This window comes from Mixophyes fleayi, chromosome 4 (assembly GCF_038048845.1).
Source record: "Mixophyes fleayi isolate aMixFle1 chromosome 4, aMixFle1.hap1, whole genome shotgun sequence".
In the NCBI taxonomy this organism is placed as follows: domain Eukaryota; kingdom Metazoa; phylum Chordata; class Amphibia; order Anura; family Limnodynastidae; genus Mixophyes; species Mixophyes fleayi.
This window is the reverse complement of record NC_134405.1, coordinates 46746173-46760256: the sequence shown is the minus strand read 5'-3', so window position 1 is coordinate 46760256 and position 14084 is coordinate 46746173. Positions and strand designations below refer to the sequence as shown.

At 40.1% G+C, this 14084-nt stretch overlaps 13 non-coding genes across 13 annotated transcripts; all 13 read right to left on the bottom strand.

Moving 5' to 3' along the window:
* Positions 1–849: 849 nt before the first annotated feature.
* TRNAR-ACG (transfer RNA arginine (anticodon ACG)) lies at positions 850–922 on the bottom strand. Its single transcript has one exon. It is a non-coding gene; the product is annotated as a tRNA-Arg (tRNA).
* Positions 923–1999: 1077 nt separating this feature from the next.
* On the bottom strand, positions 2000–2072 carry TRNAR-ACG (transfer RNA arginine (anticodon ACG)). The gene has a single exon. It is a non-coding gene; the product is annotated as a tRNA-Arg (tRNA).
* A 2699-nt stretch (positions 2073–4771) lies between these two features.
* Positions 4772–4843, bottom strand: TRNAH-GUG (transfer RNA histidin (anticodon GUG)). The gene has a single exon. It is a non-coding gene; the product is annotated as a tRNA-His (tRNA).
* An 8-nt stretch (positions 4844–4851) lies between these two features.
* TRNAR-ACG (transfer RNA arginine (anticodon ACG)) lies at positions 4852–4924 on the bottom strand. Its single transcript has one exon. It is a non-coding gene; the product is annotated as a tRNA-Arg (tRNA).
* Positions 4925–6449: 1525 nt separating this feature from the next.
* TRNAH-GUG (transfer RNA histidin (anticodon GUG)) lies at positions 6450–6521 on the bottom strand. Its single transcript has one exon. It is a non-coding gene; the product is annotated as a tRNA-His (tRNA).
* A 503-nt stretch (positions 6522–7024) lies between these two features.
* On the bottom strand, positions 7025–7096 carry TRNAH-GUG (transfer RNA histidin (anticodon GUG)). The gene has a single exon. It is a non-coding gene; the product is annotated as a tRNA-His (tRNA).
* An 8-nt stretch (positions 7097–7104) lies between these two features.
* Positions 7105–7177, bottom strand: TRNAR-ACG (transfer RNA arginine (anticodon ACG)). Its single transcript has one exon. It is a non-coding gene; the product is annotated as a tRNA-Arg (tRNA).
* Positions 7178–9314: 2137 nt separating this feature from the next.
* On the bottom strand, positions 9315–9386 carry TRNAH-GUG (transfer RNA histidin (anticodon GUG)). Its single transcript has one exon. It is a non-coding gene; the product is annotated as a tRNA-His (tRNA).
* Positions 9387–9889: 503 nt separating this feature from the next.
* Positions 9890–9961, bottom strand: TRNAN-GUU (transfer RNA asparagine (anticodon GUU)). Its single transcript has one exon. It is a non-coding gene; the product is annotated as a tRNA-Asn (tRNA).
* An 8-nt stretch (positions 9962–9969) lies between these two features.
* TRNAR-ACG (transfer RNA arginine (anticodon ACG)) lies at positions 9970–10042 on the bottom strand. The gene has a single exon. It is a non-coding gene; the product is annotated as a tRNA-Arg (tRNA).
* A 2137-nt stretch (positions 10043–12179) lies between these two features.
* TRNAH-GUG (transfer RNA histidin (anticodon GUG)) lies at positions 12180–12251 on the bottom strand. Its single transcript has one exon. It is a non-coding gene; the product is annotated as a tRNA-His (tRNA).
* An 8-nt stretch (positions 12252–12259) lies between these two features.
* TRNAR-ACG (transfer RNA arginine (anticodon ACG)) lies at positions 12260–12332 on the bottom strand. Its single transcript has one exon. It is a non-coding gene; the product is annotated as a tRNA-Arg (tRNA).
* Positions 12333–13319: 987 nt separating this feature from the next.
* TRNAH-GUG (transfer RNA histidin (anticodon GUG)) lies at positions 13320–13391 on the bottom strand. Its single transcript has one exon. It is a non-coding gene; the product is annotated as a tRNA-His (tRNA).
* Positions 13392–14084: the final 693 nt, after the last annotated feature.

Here is a 14084-nt window from a genome sequence, read left to right as displayed (position 1 = left end):
ATTTCTTGATGTCAGGAATTTCTGTCAAGTTCCCTGTCTTTCAAGAGATTTTCTCACAACTGAAGTTTCAAAACATGTATAGATACTTTGGCAACTAGCATTATAGAGAAAAATTGCAAGCAAGTACAAAGATTCAGCATACTTTCTAAAATTCTGCTAACATTGAAAAGTTGTGACAGAGAAACAAAAGTAACATGCCGTGACCCGGATTGAACCGGGGTTGCTGCGGCCACAACGCAGAGTACTATCCACTATACGATCACTGCAATTTTTCCAAACCAGGTAGGAGTCTAAACTACAATCTTCTGATCCGTAGTCAGACACGTTATCCATTGCGCCACTGGCACAACTGTTGTTGTATTTGATGGACTCTTTCACCACAAATTGAGAGCTGATCGAAGCCTTGCTACAGGGCTCTATGGTTATTTCAGCATATGTCACATTTTGGTAGCTGAACCAACAATTGCTGCAGGGCTCCTTTCGCATAAATATCTCAATTTCAAGGTTCTTTGTGATTTCCAAAAGATCTTTCAAGTTTGTGATGAACATGCTCAGACAGAATCCAAATAATCTAATTTCTTGATGTCAGGAATTTCTGTCAAGTTCCCTGTCTTTCAAGATATTTTCTCACAACTGAAGTTTCAAAACATGTATAGATACTTTGGCAACTAGCATTATAGCGAAAAATTGCAAGCAAGTACAAAGATTCAGCATACTTTCTAAAATTCTGCTAACATTGAAAAGTTGTGACAGAGAAACAAAACTAACATGCCGTGACCTGGTTTCAAACCAAGGTTGCTGCTGCCACAACGCAGAATACTAACCACTATACGATCACGGCAACTTTTCCGAGCCAGGTAGGAGTCGAACCTACAATCTTCTGATCCGTAGTCAGACGCGTTATCCATTGCGCCACTGGCCCAACTGATGCTGTATTTGATGGACTCTTTCACCACAAATTGAGAGCTGATCGAAGCCTTGCTACAGGGCTCTATGGTTATTTCAGCATATGTCACATTTTGGTAGCTGAACCAACAGTTGCTGCAGGGCTCCTTTCCCATAAATATTTCAATTTCAAGGTTCTTTGTGATTTCCAAAAGATCTTTCAAGTTTGTGATGAACATGCTCAGACAGAATTCAAATAATCTAATTTCTTGATGTCAGGAATTTCTGTCAAGTTCCCAGTGTTTCAAGAGATTTTCTCACAACTTAAGTTTTAAAACATGTATAGATACTTTGGCAACTAGTATTATAGAGAAAAATTGCAAGCAAGTACAAAGATTCAGCATACTTTCTAAAATTCTGCTAACATTAAAAAGTTGTGACAGAGAAACAAAACTAACATGCCGTGACCCGGATTCAAACCGGGGTTGCTGCGGCCACAACGCAGAGTACTAACCACCAAACGATCACTGCAATTTTTCCAAACCAGGTAGGAGTCGCACCTACAATCTTCTGATCTGTAGTCAGACGCGTTATCCATTGCGCCACTGGCACAACTGTTTTTGTATTTGATGGACTCTTTCACCACAAATTGAGAGCTGATCGAAGCCTTGCTACAGGGCTCTATGGTTATTTCAGCATATGTCACATTTTGGTAGCTGAACGAACAGTTGCTGCAGGGCTCCTTTCCCATAAATATCTCAATTTCAAGGTTCTTTGTGATTTCCAAAAGATCTTTAAAGTTTGTGATAAACATGCTCAGACAGAGTCCAAATAATCTAATTTCTTGATGTCAGGAATTTCTGTCAAGTTCCCTGTCTTTCAAGAGATTTTCTCACAACTGAAGTTTCAAAACATGTATAGATACTTTGGCAACTAGCATTATAGCGAAAAATTGCAAGCAAGTACAAAGATTCAGCATACTTTCTAAAATTCTGCTAACATTGAAAAGTTGTGACAGAGAAACAAAACTAACATGCCGTGACCTGGTTTCAAACCAAGGTTGCTGCTGCCACAACGCAGAATACTAACCACTATACGATCACGGCAACTTTTCCGAGCCAGGTAGGAGTCGAACCTACAATCTTCTGATCCGTAGACAGACGCGTTATCCATTGCGCCACTGGCCCAACTGTTGCTGTATTTGATGGACTCTTTCACCACAAATTGAGAGCTGATCGAAGCCTTGCTACAGGGCTCTATGGTTATTTCAGCATATGTCACATTTTGGTAGCTGAACCAACAGTTGCTGCAGGGCTCCTTTCCCATAAATATCTCAATTTCAAGGTTCTTTGTGATTTCCAAAAGATCTTTTAAGTTTGTGATGAACATGCTCAGACAGAGTCATAATAATCTAATTTCTTGATGTCAGGAATTTCTGTCAAGTTCCCTGTCTTTCAAGAGATTTTCTCACAACTGAAGTTTCAAAACATGTATAGATACTTTGGCAACTAGCATTATAGAGAAAAATTGCAAGCAAGTACAAAGATTCAGCATACTTTCTAAAATTCTGCTAACATTGAAAAGTTGTGACAGAGAAACAAAAGTAACATGCCGTGACCCGGATTGAACCGGGGTTGCTGCGGCCACAACGCAGAGTACTATCCACTATACGATCACTGCAATTTTTCCAAACCAGGTAGGAGTCTAAACTACAATCTTCTGATCCGTAGTCAGACACGTTATCCATTGCGCCACTGGCACAACTGTTGTTGTATTTGATGGACTCTTTCACCACAAATTGAGAGCTGATCGAAGCCTTGCTACAGGGCTCTATGGTTATTTCAGCATATGTCACATTTTGGTAGCTGAACCAACAATTGCTGCAGGGCTCCTTTCCCATAAATATCTCAATTTCAAGGTTCTTTGTGATTTCCAAAAGATCTTTCAAGTTTGTGATGAACATGCTCAGACAGAATCCAAATAATCTAATTTCTTGATGTCAGGAATTTCTGTCAAGTTCCCTGTCTTTCAAGAGATTTTCTCACAACTGAAGTTTCAAAACATGTATAGATACTTTGGCAACTAGCATTATAGCGAAAAATTGAAAGCAAGTACAAAGATTCAGCATACTTTCTAAAATTCTGCTAACATTGAAAAGTAGTGACAGAGAAACAAAAGTAACATGCCGTGACCCGGGGTTGCTGCGGCCACAACGCAGAGTACTAACCACCAAACGATCACTGCAATTTTTCCAAACCAGGTAGGAGTCGCACCTATAATCTTCTGATCTGTAGTCAGACGCGTTATCCATTGCGCCACTGGCACAACTGTTTTTGTATTTGATGGACTCTTTCACCACAAATTGAGAGCTGATCGAAGCCTTGCTACAGGGCTCTATGGTTATTTCAGCATATGTCACATTTTGGTAGCTGAACGAACAGTTGCTGCAGGGCTCCTTTCCCATAAATATCTCAATTTCAAGGTTCTTTGTGATTTCCAAAAGATCTTTAAAGTTTGTGATAAACATGCTCAGACAGAGTCCAAATAATCTAATTTCTTGATGTCAGGAATTTCTGTCAAGTTCCCTGTCTTTCAAGAGATTTTCTCACAACTGAAGTTTCAAAACATGTATAGATACTTTGGCAACTAACATTATAGAGAAAAATTGAAAGCAAGTACAAAGATTCAGCATACTTTCTAAAATTCTGCTAACATTGAAAAGTTGTGACAGAGAACCAAAAGTAACATGCTGTGACCTGGATTCGAACCGTGGTTGCTGCTGTCACAATGGAGAGTACTAACCACCATACGATCACTGCAATTTTTCCAAACCAGTTAGGAGTCAAACCTATAATCTTCTGATCCGTAGTCAGACACGTTATCCATTGCACCACTGGCACAACTGTTGTTGTATTTGATGGACTCTTTCACCACAAATTGAGAGCTGATCGAAGCCTTGCTACAGGGCTCTATGGTTATTTCAGCATATGTCACATTTTGGTAGCTGAACCAACAGTTGCTGCAGGGCTCCTTTCCCATAAATATCTCAATTTCAAGGTTCTTTGTGATTTCCAAAAGATCTTTCAAGTTTGTGATGAACATACTCAGACAGAATCCAAATAATCTAATTTCTTGATGTCAGGAATTTCTGTCAAGTTCCCTGTCTTTCAAGAGATTTTCTCACAACTGAAGTTTCAAAACATGTATAGATACTTTGGCAACTAGCATTATAGCGAAAAATTGCAAGCAAGTACAAAGATTCAGCATACTTTCTAAAATTCTGCTAACATTGAAAAGTAGTGACAGAGAAACAAAAGTAACATGCCGTGACCCGGGGTTGCTGCGGCCACAACGCAGAGTACTAACCACCAAACGATCACTGCAATTTTTCCAAACCAGGTAGGAGTCGCACCTATAATCTTCTGATCTGTAGTCAGACGCGTTATCCATTGCGCCACTGGCACAACTGTTTTTGTATTTGATGGACTCTTTCACCACAAATTGAGAGCTGATCGAAGCCTTGCTACAGGGCTCTATGGTTATTTCAGCATATGTCACATTTTGGTAGCTGAACGAACAGTTGCTGCAGGGCTCCTTTCCCATAAATATCTCAATTTCAAGGTTCTTTGTGATTTCCAAAAGATCTTTAAAGTTTGTGATAAACATGCTCAGACAGAGTCCAAATAATCTAATTTCTTGATGTCAGGAATTTCTGTCAAGTTCCCTGTCTTTCAAGAGATTTTCTCACAACTGAAGTTTCAAAACATGTATAGATACTTTGGCAACTAGCATTATAGCGAAAAATTGCAAGCAAGTACAAAGATTCAGCATACTTTCTAAAATTCTGCTAACATTGAAAAGTTGTGACAGAGAAACAAAAGTAACATGCCGTGACCCGGATTCGAACCGGGGTTGCTGCGGCCACAACGCAGAGTACTAACCACTATACGATCACGGCAACTTTTCCGAGCCAGGTAGGAGTCGAACCTACAATCTTCTGATCCGTAGTCAGACGCGTTATCCATTGCGCCACTGGCCCAACTGTTGCTGTATTTGATGGACTCTTTCACCACAAATTGAGAGCTGATCGAAGCCTTGCTACAGGGCTCTATGGTTATTTCAGCATATGTCACATTTTGGTAGCTGAACGAACAGTTGCTGCAGGGCTCCTTTCCCATAAATATCTCAATTTCAAGGTTCTTTATGATTTCCAAAAGATCTTTTAAGTTTGTGATGAACATGCTCAGACAGAGTCCAAATAATCTAATTTCTTGATGTCAGGAATTTCTGTCAAGTTCCCTGTCTTTCAAGAGATTTTCTCACAACTGAAGTTTCAAAACATGTATAGATACTTTGGCAACTAGCATTATAGAGAAAAATTGCAAGCAAGTACAAAGATTCAGCATACTTTCTAAAATTCTGCTAACATTGAAAAGTTGTGACAGAGAACCAAAAGTAACATGCTGTGACCCGGATTCGAACCGGGGTTGCTGCAGCCACAACGCAGAGTACTAACCACTATACGATCACGGCAACTTTTCCGAGCCAGGTAGGAGTCGCACCTACAATCTTCTGATCTGTAGTCAGACGCATTATCCATTGCGCCACTGGCCCAACTGTTGCTGTATTTGATGGACTCTTTCACCACAAATTGAGAGCTGATCGAAGCCTTGCTACAGGGCTCTATGGTTATTTCAGCATATGTCACATTTTGGTAGCTGAACGAACAGTTGCTGCAGGGCTCCTTTCCCATAAATATCACAATTTCAAGGTTCTTTATGATTTCCAAAAGATCTTTTAAGTTTGTGATGAACATGCTCAGACAGAGTCCAAATAATCTAATTTCTTGATGTCAGGAATTTCTGTCAAGTTCAAAACATGTATAGATACTTTGGCAACTAGCATTATAGCGAAAAATTGCAAGCAAGTACAAAGATTCAGCATACTTTCTAAAATTCTGCTAACATTGAAAAGTTGTGACAGAGAAACAAACCGTGACCTGGATTGAACCGGGGTTGCTGCGGCCACAACACAGAGTACTAACCACCACACGATCACTGCAATTTTTCCAAACCAGGTAGGAGTCGAACCTACAATCTTCTGATCTGTAGTCAGATGCGTTATCCATTGCGCCACTGGCACAACTGTTGTTGTATTTGATGGACTCTTTCACCACAAATTGAGAGCTGATCGAAGCCTTGCTACAGGGCTCTATGGTTATTTCAGCATATGTCACATTTTGGTAGCTGAACCAACAGTTGCTGCAGGGCTCCTTTCCCATAAATATCTCAATTTCAAGGTTCTTTGTGATTTCCAAAAGATTTTTCAAGTTTGTGATGAACATGCTCAGACAGAATCCAAATAATCTAATTTCTTGATGTCAGGAATTTCTGTCAAGTTCCCAATCTTTCAAGAGATTTTCTCACAACTTAAGTTTTAAAACATGTATAGATACTTTGGCAACTAGCATTATAGCGAAAAATTGCAAGCAAGTACAAAGATTCAGCATACTTTCTAAAATTCTGCTAACATTGAAAAGTTGTGACAGAGAAACAAAACTAACATGCCGTGACCCGGATTCGAACCGGGGTTGCTGCGGCCACAACGCAGAGTACTAACCACTATACGATCACGGCAACTTTTCCAAGCCAGGTAGGAGTCGCACCTACAATCTTCTGATCTGTAGTCAGACGCATTATCCATTGCGCCACTGGCACAACTGTTCTTGTATTTGATGGACTCTTTCACCACAAATTGAGAGCTGATCGAAGCCTTGCTACAGGGCTCTATGGTTATTTCAGCATATGTCACATTTTGGTAGCTGAACGAACAGTTGCTGCAGGGCTCCTTTCCAATAAATATCTCAATTTCAAGGTTCTTTGTGATTTCCAAAAGATCTTTCAAGTTTGTGATGAACATGCTCAGACAGAATCCAAATAATCTAATTTCTTGATGTCAGTAATTTCTGTCAAGTTACCCGTCTTTCAAGAGATTTTCTCACAACTGAAGTTTCAAAACATGTATAGATACTTTGGCAACTAGCATTATAGCGAAAAATTGCAAGCAAGTACAAAGATTCAGCATACTTTCTAAAATTCTGCTAACATTGAAAAGTTGTGACAGAGAAACAAAAGTAACATGCCGTGACCCGGATTCGAACCGGGGTTGCTGCGGCCACAACGCAGAGTACTAACCACTATACGATCACGGCAACTTTTCCGAGCCAGGTAGGAGTCGAACCTACAATCTTCTGATCCGTAGTCAGACGCGTTATCCATTGCGCCACTGGCCCAACTGTTGCTGTATTTGATGGACTCTTTCACCACAAATTGAGAGCTGATCGAAGCCTTGCTACAGGGCTCTATGGTTATTTCAGCATATGTCACATTTTGGTAGCTGAACGAACAGTTGCTGCAGGGCTCCTTTCCCATAAATATCTTAATTTCAAGGTTCTTTATGATTTCCAAAAGATCTTTTAAGTTTGTGATGAACATGCTCAGACAGAGTCCAAATAATCTAATTTCTTGATGTCAGGAATTTCTGTCAAGTTCCCTGTCTTTCAAGAGATTTTCTCACAACTGAAGTTTCAAAACATGTATAGATACTTTGGCAACTAGCATTATAGCGAAAAATTGCAAGCAAGTACAAAGATTCAGCATACTTTCTAAAATTCTGCTAACATTGAAAAGTTGTGACAGAGAAACAAACCGTGACCTGGATTGAATCGGGGTTGCTGCGGCCATAACACAGAGTACTAACCACCACACGATCACTGCAATTTTTCCAAACCAGGTAGGAGTCGAACCTACAATCTTCTGATCTGTAGTCAGATGCGTTATCCATTGCGCCACTGGCACAACTGTTGTTGTATTTGATGGACTCTTTCACCACAAATTGAGAGCTGATCGAAGCCTTGCTACAGGGCTCTATGGTTATTTCAGCATATGTCACATTTTGGTAGCTGAACCAACAGTTGCTGCAGGGCTCCTTTCCCATAAATATCTCAATTTCAAGGTTCTTTGTGATTTCCAAAAGATCTTTCAAGTTTGTGATGAACATGCTCAGACAGAATCCAAATAATCTAATTTCTTGATGTCAGGAATTTCTGTCAAGTTCCCAGTCTTTCAAGAGATTTTCTCACAACTTAAGTTTTAAAACATGTATAGATACTTTGGCAACTAGCATTATAGCAAAAAATTGCAAGCAAGTACAAAGATTCAGCATACTTTCTAAAATTCTGCTAACATTGAAAAGTTGTGACAGAGAAACAAAAGTAACATGCCGTGACCCGGATTCGAACCTGGGTTGCTGCGGCCACAACACAGAGTACTAACCACCACACGATCACTGCAATTTTTCCAAACCAGGTAGGAGTCGAACCTACAATCTTCTGATCTGTAGTCAGATGCGTTATCCATTGCGCCACTGGCACAACTGTTGTTGTATTTGATGGACTCTTTCACCACAAATTGAGAGCTGATCGAAGCCTTGCTACAGGGCTCTATGGTTATTTCAGCATATGTCACATTTTGGTAGCTGAACGAACAGTTGCTGCAGGGCTCCTTTCCCATAAATATCTCAATTTCAAGGTTCTTTGTGATTTCCAAAAGATTTTTCAAGTTTGTGATGAACATGCTCAGACAGAATCCAAATAATCTAATTTCTTGATGTCAGGAATTTCTGTCAAGTTCCCAGTCTTTCAAGAGATTTTCTCACAACTTAAGTTTTAAAACATGTATAGATACTTTGGCAACTAGCATTATAGCGAAAAATTGCAAGCAAGTACAAAGATTCAGCATACTTTCTAAAATTCTGCTAACATTGAAAAGTTGTGACAGAGAAACAAAACTAACATGCCGTGACCCGGATTCGAAACGGGGTTGCTGCGGCCACAACGCAGAGTACTAACCACTATACGATCACGGCAACTTTTCCAAGCCAGGTAGGAGTCGCACCTACAATCTTCTGATCTGTAGTCAGATGCGTTATCCATTGCGCCACTGGCACAACTGTTTTTGTATTTGATGGACTCTTTCACCACAAATTGAGAGCTGATCGAAGCCTTGCTACAGGGCTCTATGGTTATTTCAGCATATGTCACATTTTGGTAGCTGAACGAACAGTTGCTGCAGGGCTCCTTTCCCATAAATATCTCAATTTCAAGGTTCTTTGTGATTTCCAAAAGATTTTTCAAGTTTGTGATGAACATGCTCAGACAGAATCCAAATAATCTAATTTCTTGATGTCAGGAATTTCTGTCAAGTTCCCAGTCTTTCAAGAGATTTTCTCACAACTTAAGTTTTAAAACATGTATAGATACTTTGGCAACTAGCATTATAGCGAAAAATTGCAAGCAAGTACAAAGATTCAGCATACTTTCTAAAATTCTGCTAACATTGAAAAGTTGTGACAGAGAAACAAAACTAACATGCCGTGACCCGGATTCGAACCGGGGTTGCTGCGGCCACAACGCAGAGTACTAACCACTATACGATCACGGCAACTTTTCCAAGCCAGGTAGGAGTCGCACCTACAATCTTCTGATCTGTAGTCAGACGCATTATCCATTGCGCCACTGGCACAACTGTTCTTGTATTTGATGGACTCTTTCACCACAAATTGAGAGCTGATCGAAGCCTTGCTACAGGGCTCTATGGTTATTTCAGCATATGTCACATTTTGGTAGCTGAACGAACAGTTGCTGCAGGGCTCCTTTCCAATAAATATCTCAATTTCAAGGTTCTTTGTGATTTCCAAAAGATCTTTCAAGTTTGTGATGAACATGCTCAGACAGAATCCAAATAATCTAATTTCTTGATGTCAGTAATTTCTGTCAAGTTACCCGTCTTTCAAGAGATTTTCTCACAACTGAAGTTTCAAAACATGTATAAATACTTTGGCAACTAGCATTATAGCGAAAAATTGCAAGCAAGTACAAAGATTCAGCATACTTTCTAAAATTCTGCTAACATTGAAAAGTTGTGACAGAGAAACAAAAGTAACATGCCGTGACCCGGATTCGAACCGGGGTTGCTGCGGCAACAACGCAGAGTACTAACCACTATACGATCACGGCAACTTTTCCGAGCCAGGTAGGAGTCGAACCTACAATCTTCTGATCCGTAGTCAGACGCGTTATCCATTGCGCCACTGGCCCAACTGTTGCTGTATTTGATGGACTCTTTCACCACAAATGGAGAGCTGATCGAAGCCTTGCTACAGGGCTCTATGGTTATTTCAGCATATGTCACATTTTGGTAGCTGAACGAACAGTTGCTGCAGGGCTCCTTTCCCATAAATATCTTAATTTCAAGGTTCTTTATGATTTCCAAAAGATCTTTTAAGTTTGTGATGAACATGCTCAGACAGAGTCCAAATAATCTAATTTCTTGATGTCAGGAATTTCTGTCAAGTTCCCTGTCTTTCAAGAGATTTTCTCACAACTGAAGTTTCAAAACATGTATAGATACTTTGGCAACTAGCATTATAGCGAAAAATTGCAAGCAAGTACAAAGATTCAGCATACTTTCTAAAATTCTGCTAACATTGAAAAGTTGTGACAGAGAAACAAACCGTGACCTGGATTGAACCGGGGTTGCTGCGGCCATAACACAGAGTACTAACCACCACACGATCACTGCAATTTTTCCAAACCAGGTAGGAGTCGAACCTACAATCTTCTGATCTGTAGTCAGATGCGTTATCCATTGCGCCACTGGCACAACTGTTGTTGTATTTGATGGACTCTTTCACCACAAATTGAGAGCTGATCGAAGCCTTGCTACAGGGCTCTATGGTTATTTCAGCATATGTCACATTTTGGTAGCTGAACCAACAGTTGCTGCAGGGCTCCTTTCCCATAAATATCTCAATTTCAAGGTTCTTTGTGATTTCCAAAAGATCTTTCAAGTTTGTGATGAACATGCTCAGACAGAATCCAAATAATCTAATTTCTTGATGTCAGGAATTTCTGTCAAGTTCCCAGTCTTTCAAGAGATTTTCTCACAACTTAAGTTTTAAAACATGTATAGATACTTTGGCAACTAGCATTATAGCAAAAAATTGCAAGCAAGTACAAAGATTCAGCATACTTTCTAAAATTCTGCTAACATTGAAAAGTTGTGACAGAGAAACAAAAGTAACATGCCGTGACCCGGATTCGAACCTGGGTTGCTGCGGCCACAACACAGAGTACTAACCACCACACGATCACTGCAATTTTTCCAAACCAGGTAGGAGTCGAACCTACAATCTTCTGATCTGTAGTCAGATGCGTTATCCATTGCGCCACTGGCACAACTGTTGTTGTATTTGATGGACTCTTTCACCACAAATTGAGAGCTGATCGAAGCCTTGCTACAGGGCTCTATGGTTATTTCAGCATATGTCACATTTTGGTAGCTGAACGAACAGTTGCTGCAGGGCTCCTTTCCCATAAATATCTCAATTTCAAGGTTCTTTGTGATTTCCAAAAGATTTTTCAAGTTTGTGATGAACATGCTCAGACAGAATCCAAATAATCTAATTTCTTGATGTCAGGAATTTCTGTCAAGTTCCCAGTCTTTCAAGAGATTTTCTCACAACTTAAGTTTTAAAACATGTATAGATACTTTGGCAACTAGCATTATAGCGAAAAATTGCAAGCAAGTACAAAGATTCAGCATACTTTCTAAAATTCTGCTAACATTGAAAAGTTGTGACAGAGAAACAAAACTAACATGCCGTGACCCGGATTCGAAACGGGGTTGCTGCGGCCACAACGCAGAGTACTAACCACTATACGATCACGGCAACTTTTCCAAGCCAGGTAGGAGTCGCACCTACAATCTTCTGATCTGTAGTCAGACGCGTTATCCATTGCGCCACTGGCACAACTGTTCTTATATTTGATGGACTCTTTCACCACAAATTGAGAGCTGATCGAAGCCTTGCTACAGGGCTCTATGGTTATTTCAGCATATGTCACATTTTGGTAGCTGAACGAACAGTTGCTGCAGGGCTCCTTTCCAATAAATATCTCAATTTCAAGGTTCTTTGTGATTTCCAAAAGATCTTTCAAGTTTGTGATGAACATGCTCAGACAGAATCCAAATAATCTAATTTCTTGATGTCAGGAATTTCTGTCAAGTTACCCGTCTTTCAAGAGATTTTCTCACAACTGAAGTTTCAAAACATGTATAGATACTTTGGCAACTAGCATTATAGCGAAAAATTGCAAGCAAGTACAAAGATTCAGCATACTTTCTAAAATTCTGCTAACATTGAAAAGTTGTGACAGAGAAACAAAAGTAACATGCCGTGACCCGGATTCGAACCGGGGTTGCTGCGGCCACAACGCAGAGTACTAACCACTATACGATCACGGCAACTTTTCCGAGCCAGGTAGGAGTCGAACCTACAATCTTCTGATCCGTAGTCAGACGCGTTATCCATTGCGCCACTGGCCCAACTGTTGCTGTATTTGATGGACTCTTTCACCACAAATTGAGAGCTGATCGAAGCCTTGCTACAGGGCTCTATGGTTATTTCAGCATATGTCACATTTTGGTAGCTGAACGAACAGTTGCTGCAGGGCTCCTTTCCCATAAATATCTCAATTTCAAGGTTCTTTATGATTTCCAAAAGATCTTTTAAGTTTGTGATGAACATGCTCAGACAGAGTCCAAATAATCTAATTTCTTGATGTCAGGAATTTCTGTCAAGTTCCCTGTCTTTCAAGAGATTTTCTCACAACTGAAGTTTCAAAACATGTATAGATACTTTGGCAACTAGCATTATAGCGAAAAATTGCAAGCAAGTACAAAGATTCAGCATACTTTCTAAAATTCTGCTAACATTGAAAAGTTGTGACAGAGAAACAAACCGTGACCTGGATTGAACCGGGGTTGCTGCGGCCACAACACAGAGTACTAACCACCACACGATCACTGCAATTTTTCCAAACCAGGTAGGAGTCGAACCTACAATCTTCTGATCTGTAGTCAGATGCGTTATCCATTGCGCCACTGGCACAACTGTTGTTGTATTTGATGGACTCTTTCACCACAAATTGAGAGCTGATCGAAGCCTTGCTACAGGGCTCTATGGTTATTTCAGCATATGTCACATTTTGGTAGCTGAACCAACAGTTGCTGCAGGGCTCCTTTCCCATAAATATCTCAATTTCAAGGTTCTTTGTGATTTCCAAAAGATCTTTAAAGTTTGTGATAAACATGCTCAGACAGAGTCCAAATAATCTAATTTCTTGATGTCAGGAATTTCTGTCAAGTTCCCTGTCTTTCAAGAGATTTTCTCACAACTGAAGTTTCAAAACATGTATAGATACTTTGGCAACTAGCATTATAGCGAAAAATTGCAAGCAAGTACAAAGATTCAGCATACTTTCTAAAATTCTGCTAACATTGAAAAGTTGTGACAGAGAAACAAAAGTAACATGCCGTGACCCGGATTCGAACCGGGGTTGCTGCGGCCACAACGCAGAGTACTAACCACTATACGATCACGGCAACTTTTCCAAGCCAGGTAGGAGTCGCACCTACAATCTTCTGATCTGTAGTCAGACGCGTTATCCATTGCGCCACTGGCACAACTGTTGTTGTATTTGATGGACTCTTTCACCACAAATTGAGAGCTGATCGAAGCCTTGCTACAGGGCTCTATGGTTATTTCAGCATATGTCACATTTTGGTAGCTGAACCAACAGTTGCTGCAGGGCTCCTTTCCCATAAATATCTCAATTTCAAGGTTCTTTGTGATTTCCAAAAGATCTTTCAAGTTTGTGATGAACATGCTCAGACAGAATCCAAATAATCTAATTTCTTGATGTCAGGAATTTCTGTCAAGTTCCCAGTCTTTCAAGAGATTTTCTCACAACTTAAGTTTTAAAACATGTATAGATACTTTGGCAACTAGCATTATAGCAAAAAATTGCAAGCAAGTACAAAGATTCAGCATACTTTCTAAAATTCTGCTAACATTGAAAAGTTGTGACAGAGAAACAAAAGTAACATGCCGTGACCCGGATTCGAACCTGGGTTGCTGCGGCCACAACACAGAGTACTAACCACCACACGATCACTGCAATTTTTCCAAACCAGGTAGGAGTCGAACCTACAATCTTCTGATCTGTAGTCAGATGCGTTATCCATTGCGCCACTGGCACAACTGTTGTTGTATTTGATGGACTCTTTCACCACAAA